The sequence below is a fragment of the Enhydra lutris genome, unplaced genomic scaffold, assembly GCF_002288905.1.
Source record: "Enhydra lutris kenyoni isolate GAN:26980312 unplaced genomic scaffold, ASM228890v2 scaffoldscaffold4, whole genome shotgun sequence".
NCBI lineage: Eukaryota > Metazoa > Chordata > Mammalia > Carnivora > Mustelidae > Enhydra > Enhydra lutris.
Genome location: NW_019154088.1, coordinates 2,935,599 through 2,950,134, shown reverse-complemented (window position 1 = coordinate 2,950,134; position 14,536 = coordinate 2,935,599). Strand labels below are relative to the sequence as shown.

The 14,536-nt window shown below is 43.5% G+C and overlaps 1 protein-coding gene across 1 annotated transcript in view; it reads left to right on the top strand.

Annotated features, from left to right (window-relative positions):
• Nucleotides 1-14,536, top strand: part of LOC111159558 (ryanodine receptor 3) — a 353,621-nt gene that overhangs the window by 191,584 nt on the left and 147,501 nt on the right. The gene's annotated exons all lie outside the window — the stretch shown is intronic.

The following is a 14,536-nucleotide window of genomic DNA, read 5'->3' as shown; positions in this document are numbered from 1 at the left end:
GATCCAACAATAGCAGCCTGCCATACTAAGTCACATTTCTTTGGCATATCCCCATCCAGCAAACTCCCGAGAAAATCTTTTGCCTGTTAGTTCTAAACCAGGGCTTCTCACACACTGCAGTTGAAGCAGGATTTCCTTGCGTATAAATCTGTTGCCACTGAGTTATTCCTCCAGAAGAGACCAACCAGCTCTTCTCGCTAGATTCTGAAATAACCAAACGAAGATCACCTGTCACTTTACAGCTCAAAGTTGGTGACTTCCTGATCTCTATCATTCCCTGAATGCTCTCCCCGTGGAGGCTTTTCCTGCCACTTGTGTCCCTCTTGCCCCACCACTGAGTGGCCTAAGAGCCCTAACCAAATGTCTCTCCTGCTTAAATGCTGCAGCCTGTTGAGTACTGAGGTGGGGGAAAAGTCTACTGTTTGCTACAAAAATAGGTCTAAAGCCCAGCACAAATACTTACCACAAATGAGACAACTCAGTGGTAGGTCCTTCTAGGCCACTCAGGCAATATTCATAAGCCTGCTTAGATTCTCTCCAAACAGCCTTTCCCCGTGATGCTCGTGCACGGACACCTTCTCCGTGAACTCTTTCTTTCCACCTCGTCCTCCCTCCTTCTGCCCCCACCATTTCATGGCATTTCTAAAAGGGCTCATGTGACTTTCCACCTTACATGCAGTATCTGTGTCCCTGTCTGTTTTCTTTACTGGGTGTTTGTGCTCAGACCGTATTGTCCCCTTTTTCCATGTTTAACTCATTGAGACAACTCTGTCCAACCTCCAGTGTAAGTTAGTCACAGGAGGCTCACGAAGATGAAGAAAATAAGGACTTTGTGAACAATGGAGAACACAGGTGTGGACAGGAAACTGAATATAATCACAAATTTAGAAATGCTATAATAAAAGTGCAGGTGAAATACAGTAGGTGGCCAGAGGTGGAGCTGGGCAGATTCCATAAAGAGTGTAGATAAGTAGATAAAACAAGAAGGGAAAGACATTTTTGATGAGGAGAGCTGCTTTGACAAAGCCCCCCCTAGCAGAAAAGTTCAGGTCCTATGCCAGGAGTGGCAACCGGGTGAGATTTTTTGAATTCTAAGAAGAATTGAATGGGCTGGAGTAGAGTACTGGTTGGATGGTGTTAGGACAGAGTGGCTTGGAAATCCAATCATTAAACTACATTCGGCCCTAGAGTGTGACATATTCGTCATCGCCATGTATTTTATACCAGTGGCCTTATAGGTGTTGGGAGGGAGGCGTTAACATTTACCTGGTAACCGCTGAGTCCTGAGCACCATGTGAAGCCCTTCTGTATTATCTCATGTAATTCTCGCAATATGCGGTAGATGAAGTTGGTGATTTTATTCCCATTTGATAATTGAAGAAACTGAAGTAAAAACAGATTAAGCAACTTTGCAGGCTTGCACAGTGGTGGCATGGACGTTCAAACCTTTGTTGACCTGAGTCTAGTTGCCATTGCCCTCCCCCTGTCCCTGCCAGGCAGTGAGTATGAAAGGTCCTTGAAGACCAAATTATTCATTTACTCAACAATAATGAGGTAGTTATGGGCATAGGGCTCTAGACTTAAATTCTTGCTCTGCTACCTAATATCTGTGAGACTGAGCATGTGACAACTTCTCTGTGCCTCAGTTTCCTCATCTGTAAAACGGGCATAGCCCTAATACCTTGTTTGGTTGACATGAAGAATAAGAAACTCAAAGTACTTATAAGTGTGCCTGGCCCAGAGTATGCACTTAATTTTAACTATTTTGGGCTATTAAAATGTTTGTTAATCACTCATCATATCTTAGGCCCTGCATTAGGCACCAGTCAACTCTGCTTTTAGCAAGATGGCAATCCAGAGGATTGCTGTGCAGGATCATTGGAGGTACGGAGCCCACTGGGATGTCACAGCAGTGCTCTAGATGAGAGCTTCTGAGGACTCAAAGAAGTCTGGTGTAGTAGGCAGGATAATGGTCCCAAGGACATCCATATCCTAGTCCCTGGGAGCTTTAAATAGGATAAATGGTAAAATGAAATTTAAGGTACAGATGCAATTAAGATTGTTCCTCAGCTGGCCTTTGAATGGGGAAATCTTTCAGGCACCATGCAGGGGTGCCCCAGCCCAGTAGTGGGGCTGGAGGGACAGGAGTGGGGAGCAGGGACTAAAAGGAGGTGCAGCCTGTAGCCCTCCTCATCCTCAGTTTCTTCTTCAGACTGAACATACACAGGAACTCAAAAGCGATTCAACCACTTTCCCAGCAGAGTACGGACCGAGGCCTCAGCTCCCAAACCCGTCCCTGTCCCTTCTCCACCCCATGTTCATGTCAGGAATTCCCCTCTAGAGCGCAAGAACAGCTCCCCTCTGTGCTCTTTTCCCATCATCGTTATCATTGTTGTTGTCATCGTCAATGGTCATTTAATCGTGGAAATATTTTGGAGAAAGTGGTTATGAGGCTGCTTGACTGATTTCAAAAACACCAGGCTAATTATCCCCCCTGGGGACAGAAGCAAGCCCAGCGGGCCGCGGAGCTGGACTGGCAGAACCCGGCCATGCTGCCACAACGCGGTGCCAGGCAAGACGGCCTCAGGGATGCAGGGGGCATCCCACTGGCTGGGGAAGCATCCCGGTGTGAAGCAGTTTGCCTTCCCACTTGTCTCCACCCTCACAGATGGGGAGGCTCCAGCCGAGGCAGAAAAGCACTGAGGAGGGACCTTTAGAAATGGATTTAGCAGAAAGCTACATCAGCCACGTGACTGTCCACGCACAGCCTTCCCTGAGACCCACATTGCAAGGCTGGCTGGCAGGGATCAATGGGTCCACACCAGTATAGGGGCTCTGTCTCCAGTGCTCCTCCACTCACTGCCAAGGCCACCTTAGAGACCATCTGTTTACAGGAGTCTTGGCTTGTTTCTTAAATTGGAGTGGTTTTTTGTTTGTTTTTCATTTGTTTCTTTTGCCTAAATAAGAGAGAAAAGTGAGGATTGGGCTGACGCAGCCATGACCGTGGGGGAAACTCGGTCCCTGCCGTACCTGCCTTTCCTTACATAGTGGTCGTGTGAATTAAATGATAATTCAGGTACAGCATTATGCCCACTGTCTGACCCACCGGAAGCTCTGACCATTGGCTACTCTCATTGTAATGAGAAGTAGAATATTTGAACAAGCAGCTTGACCTTTGACCCTATTCCCCTGCCAGGGAACCCAATAAAGGAGACACGTGTACAGGTCCAACAATTAAATACAGAACTGGGATGAAGGTCAGTGGCTTGCAGCAGACCTGGGATGGGCCCTGTAGCATTGCACACTGCTGGGTCTCCAGGAAGCAGTGCCATTCATGGGCCCTGAGGACACAGAGTGCACTGAGCAGCTCCAGGAACATTGCTCCAGGCTGTCTTTACAGGCTGGTCCTTTCGGGTTCTCAGAGAGCCTTGTAACCTTGTTCTCGTGAAATTAAGCATAAGTGGCACCTGCTGCTGCTCCTGGGCCAGAGAGGCATCGGGAAAGTACATTGAAATGAGCCTGACTAATTTTCTAGGGCTCCTCAGAGGTGATGGGTTTAACTTTCTCCCTGAACTTCTCTGCTAATATATAGTAGGTATTCGGCCACTTTGTGAAGCAGACCAGACTTGGGGCCCAGAGGAAGCTTGGGGACACAGAGCATAGAGGGCATGAGACGTTCCCATTAAATCTTACCCACTAAATCAAGAGGGTGTTATGGTGCCATCTGACCCCTGACAGGGGAAGCATTCTTTATCTGTCAGCAATCAAGACCATCATCAAAACACCATCGAGCTACCACTGCTCATCTCCCCGACATGGGTGATTAGTGGTGTGGGGTGGTGTCTTCAGAGGGCTACTCATTGTGGTCAGTGATCACTAGATTTTGAGATTTTGCTTTATTTCTTTGGTGTCCAGTTGTACTATTAGTATAAAAACAAACTGGGTAGACTCATGATGGTGGGCACTAAAAGGTAGGGGTAAAATTTCGCGATGCTCATTACTTTAACCCAGTGAAGCCATACATATTCATTTGCCATTTGAATAAATTAGTACAACCCTTTCAAGAGCTCCACAGATCAAGTAGACATGGAATTCTAGAGTACTCAGCTATCTGTGACTTGGTAGAAGTGGATAGAGACACAGAGAGGTAAAGTGACTTGACCAGGGTCACACAGCTGGAACAAAGTAGCCCTCACTCTTGTCACTACATCATCCTTCATTCATCTCTTTCAACATGAATTTTATTTTGCTAACTTAATTTTATTGATGAAGAAATCGAGACTCCAGGAATGTGGATAATCCTCCTAACTCAGAGTCCTCTAGAAAACAAGCCAAAGCTTTCTGACTTTCAGGATTTTTTTCTGAATCCACTTCTTTATTTAAGAGAGCATCTAGACAGTATAATAGAAATTTAAAGCCTTAATAAGGATAACTATTTTTCTGGATTTTGTGAAGCTATAGAAAGTAAGCAGCTCTCAGGGGCACCTGGGTGGCTCAGTCAGTTGAGTGTCTGCCTTCAGCTCAGGACATGACCTCAGAGTCCTAGGATTGAGCCCTACATCAGGCTCCCCGCTCCCTCTGCCTGCCTCTCAGCCTACTTGTGATCTCTCTCTCTCTCTCTCTCTGTCAAATGAAAAAAAATAAAATCTTTAAAAAAAAAAAAAAAAGCAGCTCTCAGCTGGAGAAGTAGATGAGTTTAGATTCCAGCAGCCAAGTTTCAGGACCCAGCTCTGTCATTTACTAATTATCATGTTAGGCCAGTTTCTTATCCTCCATTCATTTCAGTTTCCTTGTCTATAAAATGAGAATAATGCTCTTCCTACCCATGGCGGCAGGGAGTTGGGAGTCAATAAAATAGTGCTCTGTCTAATGTTCTAGTACTTAGAGGTTGGTATACCTCCCAGCTTCTGAAGCAAATATACAAAGAGTAGGTGATAAGAACTTTATCTCCACATTTACCATTTCGATGCTTTCAGGAAAAAAAAAAAAAAGAAAAAAGAAAAAAGAAAATCCAACTCAGGTAGAATAGCTGGTAAAAGTCTTCATTGACCGGGGCACCTGGAAGTTAAAGATGGAACTGGACACTGGGTTGAGTTAATCCCATGGCTCCGCTCATTGTCCCTACAGTCGTTCCACATTCTGACTTGGCCTTCAGGCTGGCAGAGGATGGTGGCTACAAGTCTAGGCCTCACGTCTGTGTGCTGCAGTGTCCAAAGGAAGAGCGAGAAAAGTTCTCCTGCCTGGGACTCAAAGCAGGCTCCTGAGATCACCCTTGAAGAACTTGGTCACAGGCCAACTCCATGAACCATTGAGCATGACCTTGAAAATAAAGGTTGACTTCCGTCAGCAGAGCCTACCTGTGGAGTGATTACTGTTGAAATGCAGGCAGTTCTAGCTCTTGATGTCAGAGGGAAGGTACAGGCCAAAAGTGTCAAAAGTGTCAAAAAGCTGTGTCACGGGACCTGGGAAACATGTTCTCTGCACCCTGTGTAAGTTATCTAATGAGCCAGAGAAGTTGTACAATGGATGCTTTTTGCATTTAATGTTGTTCTGGTTTGACGCAAGCTTGGGGCCAGGGCCAGGCAGACCTCCAGGTGTCAGCAGCCCTGTCACTCCAGTTGCCTCAGCAAAATCTTGGAATTGGACTCTCTAAGGACTCAGCTTCTATGAGCTACTCCCTAACAGCTTGCTCCCTGGGCCTCTCCAGTCTGATCTGCAGCCTCAAGTGTCCTCAACCAGAGCTTTCTACCAGTGGGAGCATATTAGTAGTTTTCTTTTGCTGCCGCAACAAATTACCATAAACTTAGTGGCTTCAAACAATACGAATTCATTATCACCCAGTTCTAGAGGTCACAATCTAAAATGGGTTTAGTAGCCTTGCCTTTCTTCTGGAGGCATTAGGGGAGAGTCCATGTCTTGTGTTTGCCAGATTCCGAAGGCCCCCTGCATTCTTTGATTACTGGCCCCTTCCAGTCATGGTACCTGTACAGCCTCTGCTCCTGTTATTATCTCCTTCTTGGACTCTGACCCTCCTACTTCCCTTTTAGAAGAACCCTCGTGATTATCTTGAGCTCACCTGGATAATTCAGGATAATCTTCCTATCTCAAGATCCTTAATTTAATCACATAGGCAAAGTGTCAGCAAACATACTGACAAATTCTGAGAATTAAGAGGTGAATATTTTGGGGGGGGGGGGGGGCGTCATTATTCAGCCCACCACAGAGAGGAAGAAAGCAGAGGCCAAAATAATTGGTTCTTGATGCTTGGAAAGGATCTACCACCTGTTAAAGCCCCCAGAGCACACGGACAGCATACTACCAGCTAACTTGTTAATCACCTAGAATTTAAAAATAAGCATACATAATTTAGATGCACATAATTATTTTTCTTTTCCCATTGTAAGCATGAGCATTATAAATTGCTTTCTAAGTTTAAACTAGGGACAGTGCAGTTTTATTCACTCCCTCTCGTCAACGTCATTGGAAGACTTTTTTCTTCCCAACTGTCCCAGATTTAGGAGCACACTCACAGAACTCTAACACCAGCCTAGGATGGGGATCTGTAAGCTTCAGGGATTTGTTTTGTCAGTAGCCAACATCTGCTCTTTGATAATAAGCTTGTATTTCAGCGTATGATGGCCAGTTGGACTGTGATCTAAATTTGGAGATGAAAAGATTCCCTCCAGACCCCAGCAGGTTTAAAATTGTAAATGTGCATGATGAGAAGAGATGGTCTTTTTCTTACTGCAGTCACTATTGCAAAGCTGGTAATTTGACCATTTAGAAGAGGGTTTTACCCAGTATAGTGGGTAACTCTGGAGAACTTTTTTGGAAGAGTCACAGAATGTAGGCTTGGGGTCTGAGGATCAATAGTAGGTTACAAAATGACAAGTGGAGGGAAGTAAACAACTTAGCAATAAGCAATACCTGAGCCCCCCCAGACTGATGTTCCAAGGCTAACCCTAAGTTAAGGACACTTCTAATCCTCTTTTCTTGTCTCTAATGTCTGGCTAGTCCATAAATCAAGTAGTGAAGTATAGCTATTCTTCTTTCAAAGTAAATTTCAGGAATCAAGTTTTCCTAAACAATACCATATCTTAGAAATATTTCATTTCTGGGTGCCTGGGTGGCTCAGTGGGTTAAGCCTCTGCCTTCAGCTCAGATCATGATCTCAGGGTCCTGGGATCGAGCCCCGCATCGGGCTCTCTGCTCAGCAGGGAGCCTGCTTCGCCCCTCTCTCTCTGCTTGCCTCTCTGCCTACTTGTCATCTCTTTCTCTCTCTGTCAAATAAATAAATATTTTAAAAATATGTATTTCATTTCTGAGGTAGCCTAAACATTTATTCGTTTATTTATTTATTTATTTATTTTCAGTGTGACAGTATTCATTGTTTATGCACCACACCCAGTGCTCCATGCAATACTTGCCCTCCATAATACCCACCACCTGGCTCCCCCAACTTCCCACCCACCCCTGCCCCTTCAAAACCCTCAGGTTGTTTTTCAGAGTCCATAGACTCTCATGGTTCATCTCCCCTTCCAATTTCCCTCAACTCCCTTCTCCTCTCCATCTCCCCATGTCCTCCATGGTATTTGTTATGCTCCACAAATAAGTGAAACCATATGATAATTGACTCTCTCTGCTTGACTTATTTCACTCAGCATAATCTCGTCCAGTCCCGTCCATGTTGCTACAAAAGTTGGGTATTCATCCTTTCTGATGGAGGCATAATATTCCATAGTGTATATGGACCACATCTTCCTTATCCATTCGTCTGTTGAAGGGCATCTTGGTTCTTTCCACAGTTTGGCAACTGTGGCCATTGCTGCTATAAACATTGGGGTACGGATGGCCCTTTTTGCACTACATCTGTATCTTTGGGGTCAATACCCAGTAGTGCAATGGCAGGGTCATAGGGAAGCTCTATTTTTAATTTCTTGAGGAATCTCCACACTGTTCTCCAAAGTAGCTGCACCAACTTGCATTCCCACCAACAGTGTAAGAGGGTTCCGCTTTCTCTACATCCTCTCCAACACACGTTGTTTCCTGTCTTGCTAATTTTGGCCATTCTAACTAGTGTAAAGGTGGTATCTCAATGTGGTTTTAATTTGAATCTCCCTGATGGCTAGTGATGATGAACATTTTTTCATGTGTCTGATAGCCATTTGTATGTCTTCATTGGAGAAGTGTCTGTTCATGTCTTCTGCCCATTTTTTGACATGATTATCTGTTTTGTGTGTGTTGAGTTTGAGAAGTTCTTTATAGATCCTGGATATCAACCTTTTGTCTGTACTGTCATTTGCAAATATCTTCTCCCATTCTGTGGGTTGCCTCTTTGTTTTCTTGACTGTTTCCTTTGCTGTGCAGAAGCTTTTGATCTTGATGAAGTCCCAAAAGTTCATTTTCGCTTTTGTTTCCTTTGCCTTTGGGGACATATCTTGAAAGAAGTTGCTGTGGCTGATATCAAAGAGGTTACTGCCTATGTTCTCCTCTAGGATTCTGATGGATTCCTGTCTCACATTGAGGTCTTTTATCCATTTCAATAAACAATTATTTAAAATGCAGTTTCTAGATCATAGATTTGATATAATTGCCTATATGTGACTATCCCTAATTACCCTAATTGTGAAAGTGGAGCAAGTTAGAATGTTAATAATAATTTCTTAAATGAAGCCATTTGTAATTATCAAGGGAACCACATATACATGACTCGTTTCACTAAGACAGTCTGTTTTCTGCAATTCCTTTCTCATCAGAAAACAAATGATGGGTTACACATCTCTTTGCTTTTTGGAAAGCACACCATAGCTTTTAAAAAAAAAACCTCATGGGCTAAACCATCTAGTGCACTTGACAAGGCCTTGAAACAGGTAAATCAGTGGATGAAAATCCTAGAGCTGTGGCAAAGAGTATGGAAGCGACTTTATCATGTGTGGTGGGGGATCTGAGTGGGGTTATGGGACGTGTGTGAGTAAAACGAGGCCATACATTACAGCAAACAATAGAATTAACCTCCCCATTCCACCCCTTACCTTTATCCTGGAGTCTTTCTCCCTCAGGAGTCCTGTTTCTTATGCATAGTAAAGTGTCTTTTTAGTCATTAAAGGGTAGCATTTCCAAAGAGGATCTTAGAAAAGCAGCAGAAATGAAATCAGTATTTAGTAGTAACTGCTCTTAATATATCTGTGATTATGAAAGAGGTTCAAATATATCTCAAGAACTGACTCCCTTCGATGTTTGAAAATCCTACCAAATTTGTCAGCATTACACCATTGATACCAGAAAAACGTAGAAGTATTTACTACAGGGACTGCTTGTGTGAATCAGCTCTTGAAAGAAAATGGCATTTCAAAGTAGCCATAGCAAAGGGAAATGTCTTTCCCATCAGGTGGTTTCATCCATCCCTGGCAGGGCCTTCTTAACTTCCCGGTAGAGCTTTTTCTTCCCTTACTTCTCTAGTCTCCATGCAGTGTGGACCTCTCTGAGAAATACAAAGAGCTTTAGAGCAAGGACACATTGGGAAGAAAGTAAGAGAGGAAGATCTGATCATTTCTCCAATTTCTTGGGAATTTTTGTATGACTAGAGAAGTTGTACCTTCGTATGAATTGTCTTATTTCCTCAATGTACGTGGACAACAGAGTTTTACTCATTATCTTACACTTCCTCATTAAATGCCTTACATGTGTGTATCTAGGATCCAGTAAGCCACTGCGAGTAATCATTGTGTCTTGAAATAGTTTCATACAGATGAGTTACCTCAGAGTTATCACTTGACTGGTTGGCTCATTTAGGAGTTGACAAAACTGGAGGTGACAGCTACTCCGATGAGGACGGCAGACACTTGTGCATGAGATTTGTCCTGAGGCCTGGATACCCAGTGGCTCCAGAACAAAGCCTTCCATAGGCGACGGTCCTGGTTTCCAATATTAATGAGAGTAACCTCACTGCGGAAGGGTCAGCTAATGTGGGGCAAAGGGTTGAGTGCCTCCCTCCCTGTCCTGCAGCCCATTTCTCTGCGTGCCTGATTACACTGGCTACAAACAGGCTAAACAAGGCCATGCAGCTTCGGTGCGAAGAGCTCCCACCCCCTCCTTGCTCTGAAGATGACTGAGCTTGTTCCCAATTTGATGTAAAGAAGGAAGCACCTAGAGCCCTTCAGGCTGGCAGGGAGCCCCCCTTGGAGATGCAGGAACAATGGCCAGGGTCCTTCCTGACTGCCAGGATTCAACTTTCAAAACAATGCTGCTTTAATCCTCATTTGATTTCTCAGGGTGAGGTGTCTTACTCATCTTATACTCACATTTAACCTATCTCCCATCCAGAAGCAAACATAGAAAGCTTCCTAATCTGTAACTTTCCAAGTTCACATGTCCGCTACCGGATGGGAATCATACAGCCTAACGGAACAGGGCTCTAGCTTAGCTGGAGGGAAGGCTTCGCTTCCCGATCACCGCTATCACCTCAGCATAGATGCTTTTGTATAAATCAGGGCTTCTTGAACTTTCTAGTCTTAGGAGCCCTTTGTACACTCTTAAAAATTATCAAGGACCTCATAAAACTTTAGCTTCTGTGGAATATATCTATCAATATTGCTGAATTAGAATTTAAAACATAAAATTTTAAAGTATTTACTTCATTTAAAAATAACAAAAACCCTATTACGTACATGTAAATAAAATATTTCTGTGAGAAATGACAGTTTTTCAAAACAAAGCAAAGATAACGAGACTAGCCACATTGTTTTGCATTTTTATAACTCTCGAACGTTTGACTAAATAGAAGATAGCTGGGTTCTTATACCTGGTTAAAGAATAGGAGTAACACTGGTCTCAAAGAGATACATAGCTAGAAAGGGGAAGGGTATTTTAATAGCCTTTTTCAGATAATTGGGCTTATTCCTCTTTGATACTACATCAAAGCTCAACAAGTAGTAGGTTCTCAAAAGTTCATTGCCATGTAGAACCTGAAACGACATTAAGAAAATTTTTGTTCTTGGTTATATAAAAATTCACTGGTCTATCTTTCATTTGACTAGGTCTTTTACCCATGAATGTTTCTGTAACACAAGGCCATTGGTCATTTGGAAATTACTGGTTCACCAAGTCATGAAGAACTTCCAAATGTTGACATATTTCATTATAAGATGTTTTAGAAATCACATTTGTTAACATCAACAATTTAATCAGAAAGTCTTTAAGTACTGAGAAGCTGTCAAACTCACTGTGGCACATAAACATTTTCTAAAATTCTAGTTTTCACTTGAGAGCCCAAATTATATTCTTGGCAACAGAAACTCTCCATTGTTTTCCTTGAAGTGATGAGCTTGCTTCTTTCATTTATAAGAATATGTCTGTCATTCACCCAACTCTAATGAACCAGCCTGGCTCATCTGCATTCTTTTAATTAAAAGAGCATTCCATGAGCCGAGCAGCCAGTTGGGCCCACAGCTCCAACAACCACACCAGCGCTTCTCCTCACAAAGGCCTCTGACCTCCCATTTGCAGCAGGGGTGTTGTAGGCATACTTCCCTTTTTATCCCATAGGAGATTGGGAAAATGCATACTCAAGTGTTTATTAGTAATAAAATTAATAATTTTGTCTTTCATGTGGAACATTCTTATTGAAACTGGGCATCTTTCTGGGGCTGTGTAGGTGAAGTTTGGTGTTTGGTGCTTTTGCCTTGATTCCCGCTAAGGCACCCCCAGTTGCACCCACATTGCTTCTGCACTGTCAGGCCAGCTATCAACACAGTAAAAATGCAAATAACATTAGGATGATTATGAAAACACGTTTGGCCTCGCAAACCACCCAAAAGGCCTAGGCTCCCGAAGGCTCTGTGGACCATGCTTTTACAACTACTGGAATAGTTAATAGACTAGTTAACCTTTATTAACCCCATAATATGTGCCATACATGATTAGAGGCATTGATTATTTTAATCCTCAGTTGTTCAGATATATGAAGAGCCTACCGCATTCTAGAAAACATATTCTTTTTAACCTCTGAACCCTGGTACATTTATGCCACTCTGCTGCCGGCGTGTGGGAGCTAATTAAAATCTGAGGAATCTTCAATAGCATTGCTGCCATGGGTATGAAAACTCCATCTTCTTAGTCCCAAAGGTGTTCAGAGCATTAGAAATTCATTGACTCAGCCTGGGTTTGCTTGGTGGGTGCTGGGTCTCTAGTGTATGTCAGGCCACAAAATATGACGTCCGTTCAGGGCTCTTGGGAATATTTGCTCCCCGGCCGTCCCTCCCCCATCTTCTTTCTTCTCGTAGTTATTCGTTCTCTCAGTTTCTGGACTTCCATCTCACAATTTAAAACCCTCCCCGGCAAGAATGGCCTTAAATGTCTTGCATTCACTGAATTGCATCTGTCCATCAATAACACAACTGTAAGTCTTGCTTTTTCTGTCAGAGTCTTGGCGCCATGTTTTCATTTTAACGGAGCTTCCACTGGGTCACAAGCACATAATCGTTTATCCCATTCTCTCACATTTGCTGGAAGGCTGGCCTGGACAGAGAACCCATGGGGTGCTTCCTGCTCTGCTCTTTCAGATAAAGGGCTGTCTCCTTTCTCATTTGCCCTCTCAAGAGGTGTTTTACTGTAAATGCTCCATTCTTTATAAATGTTGATTTGGATTATTATATCACTGTGGAGCTAAAAGCTCACCCAAATCCTGAACTAATCTGAAAGCCAGGTTAAGAGAAAACTAATTTACTTGGTGTCCTTAGGACTCTGTAAAATTCCCTGTTGACAAGAGGATGGTCCTTGCGCTGACTAATAGTTCTGGTTGTTGCTTTTTCTTGTTTGCCAGGGACTGTGATGTGTATGATCTCGGCAGAGAATTTGGTTGTTAGCGGAGAAAACCATAATACTTTCAGGTCAGGAGGTAGGCCGAAGGGGGAATTGTACTTACAGGACTAAAAAAACTTTCGTTGGGTCCAAGAGTGTGTATTGTATGGTTTTGTCATGCTTTCATTCCTTACCGTGACTATTAACTGGGAGAAACAAGAACTCTTACATTTATTTGGCAAGTGAGGAAACGGGCTCCTGATAAGAGCCTCAGTCTGTCCCATAAAATAACTGATTTCCCCCCAGAAGATAGAGACATTACCTAACCTAACAGATATTAGTCAGCAATCCCTGCCTAGTGATGTCTCTTAGGAACATCTTTTAACTTTGCTTTTCTCTGCTCTGGGGATCCTTTTTTAAGTTTTGCAGCCTGTCTCCCGTCTGAACCTCCAACACCCACAGGGTTGATAGACCCAGCAGTAAGTTAAATTCATCCTTTATATCTAGATCTCTCCTAAAGCTTTGGTAACAAAGTTCTATTTTTATATCCTCATGATGAGCCAAGACTGTATGTAGAGCAGACATCTGCCATATATAATGACATGGAGGTAGAAAACTAGACGATTAGAGGTGGCACAGGCTACCAAAGGCACCTATCTGAGCTTATTCCAAGTTTCTTCACTGATGGACTCAGTGACCTTTATTGTCCCCTGAGCTCTGCCTTTAACATCAGGTCTGAATTAAGGTCTTAGTGCCATCCATACCTTGTGGGAATGTGATAGGCAGAGCCAGACTTGGAGACAATTGTGGTTAAGAGTAGCAATTGTGATTTCTCACCCCTGTGTGTGTGTGTGTGTGTGAGAGAGAGAGAGAGAGAGACATGGGGAGGGGGTATGCCGGGCCCTCCCAGCCATTCTGGCAAGCCCTCTTTCACCCTGTCCTCCACCTCAGATCTACCTCTCCCTTCTGACCACCCTCCCATACCAGTGCCACTCAGCTCTTTTCAAGAGCCTCTCAATCTACCCTCTGAAGGTTCCATGGCTGCTCTGCTCCCACTTCAGTGACCTCTCCTTGACCTGTGCAGCCAGTGGTATTTCTGTGCAACCCGTATGAGCCCTGGTAACTTCTGAATTCCAAGCCATCCTGGCTTTTCTCTTGACACTTGTAAAAGTGGTGGTGAGGCAGGGTTCGCTGACCCCTGCCAAAGATCCAGGGCAACACAGTCTCTTCAAGGGGCTGATGGTCAATGGTCCAGCTGCAAAGCCTTCAGAACTTATAGAATGTTCTCCTTCTACTTCTCTCCATCTCCTAACAGAGTTTTATGTATATGTCATCCAAAATACCTTCTGGAATTCTTGAGTTGATGGCACGGCTTACTCAGTTCATGATGTGTGGTATATTTAATGTACTTGGGGAATATTATCCATGGTAGAGAAAATCCAGGGCTTAATATCACTTGTCTCCAAAGAGCCAGTGACCAGTGTCACCTTCTCACACCTTTTCCATCCCCCCAGCCCACCCCAAAACTAATTACCCCCCACTCTGTCCCATGGCACTTGTACATTTTGGTATTTATTACACTGTGTTATAAAATAAAGACAATTTTTTTAATTAAATCAAAATGAAAATGTAAAGAACCGAGCTATGAGGCCCTGAAGACAAGGACAGTATTTTACTTAGTCTTCTATTTCCAGTATCAGTTCAAATGTCATTTACTCAAAATAAAATATTTAGTACT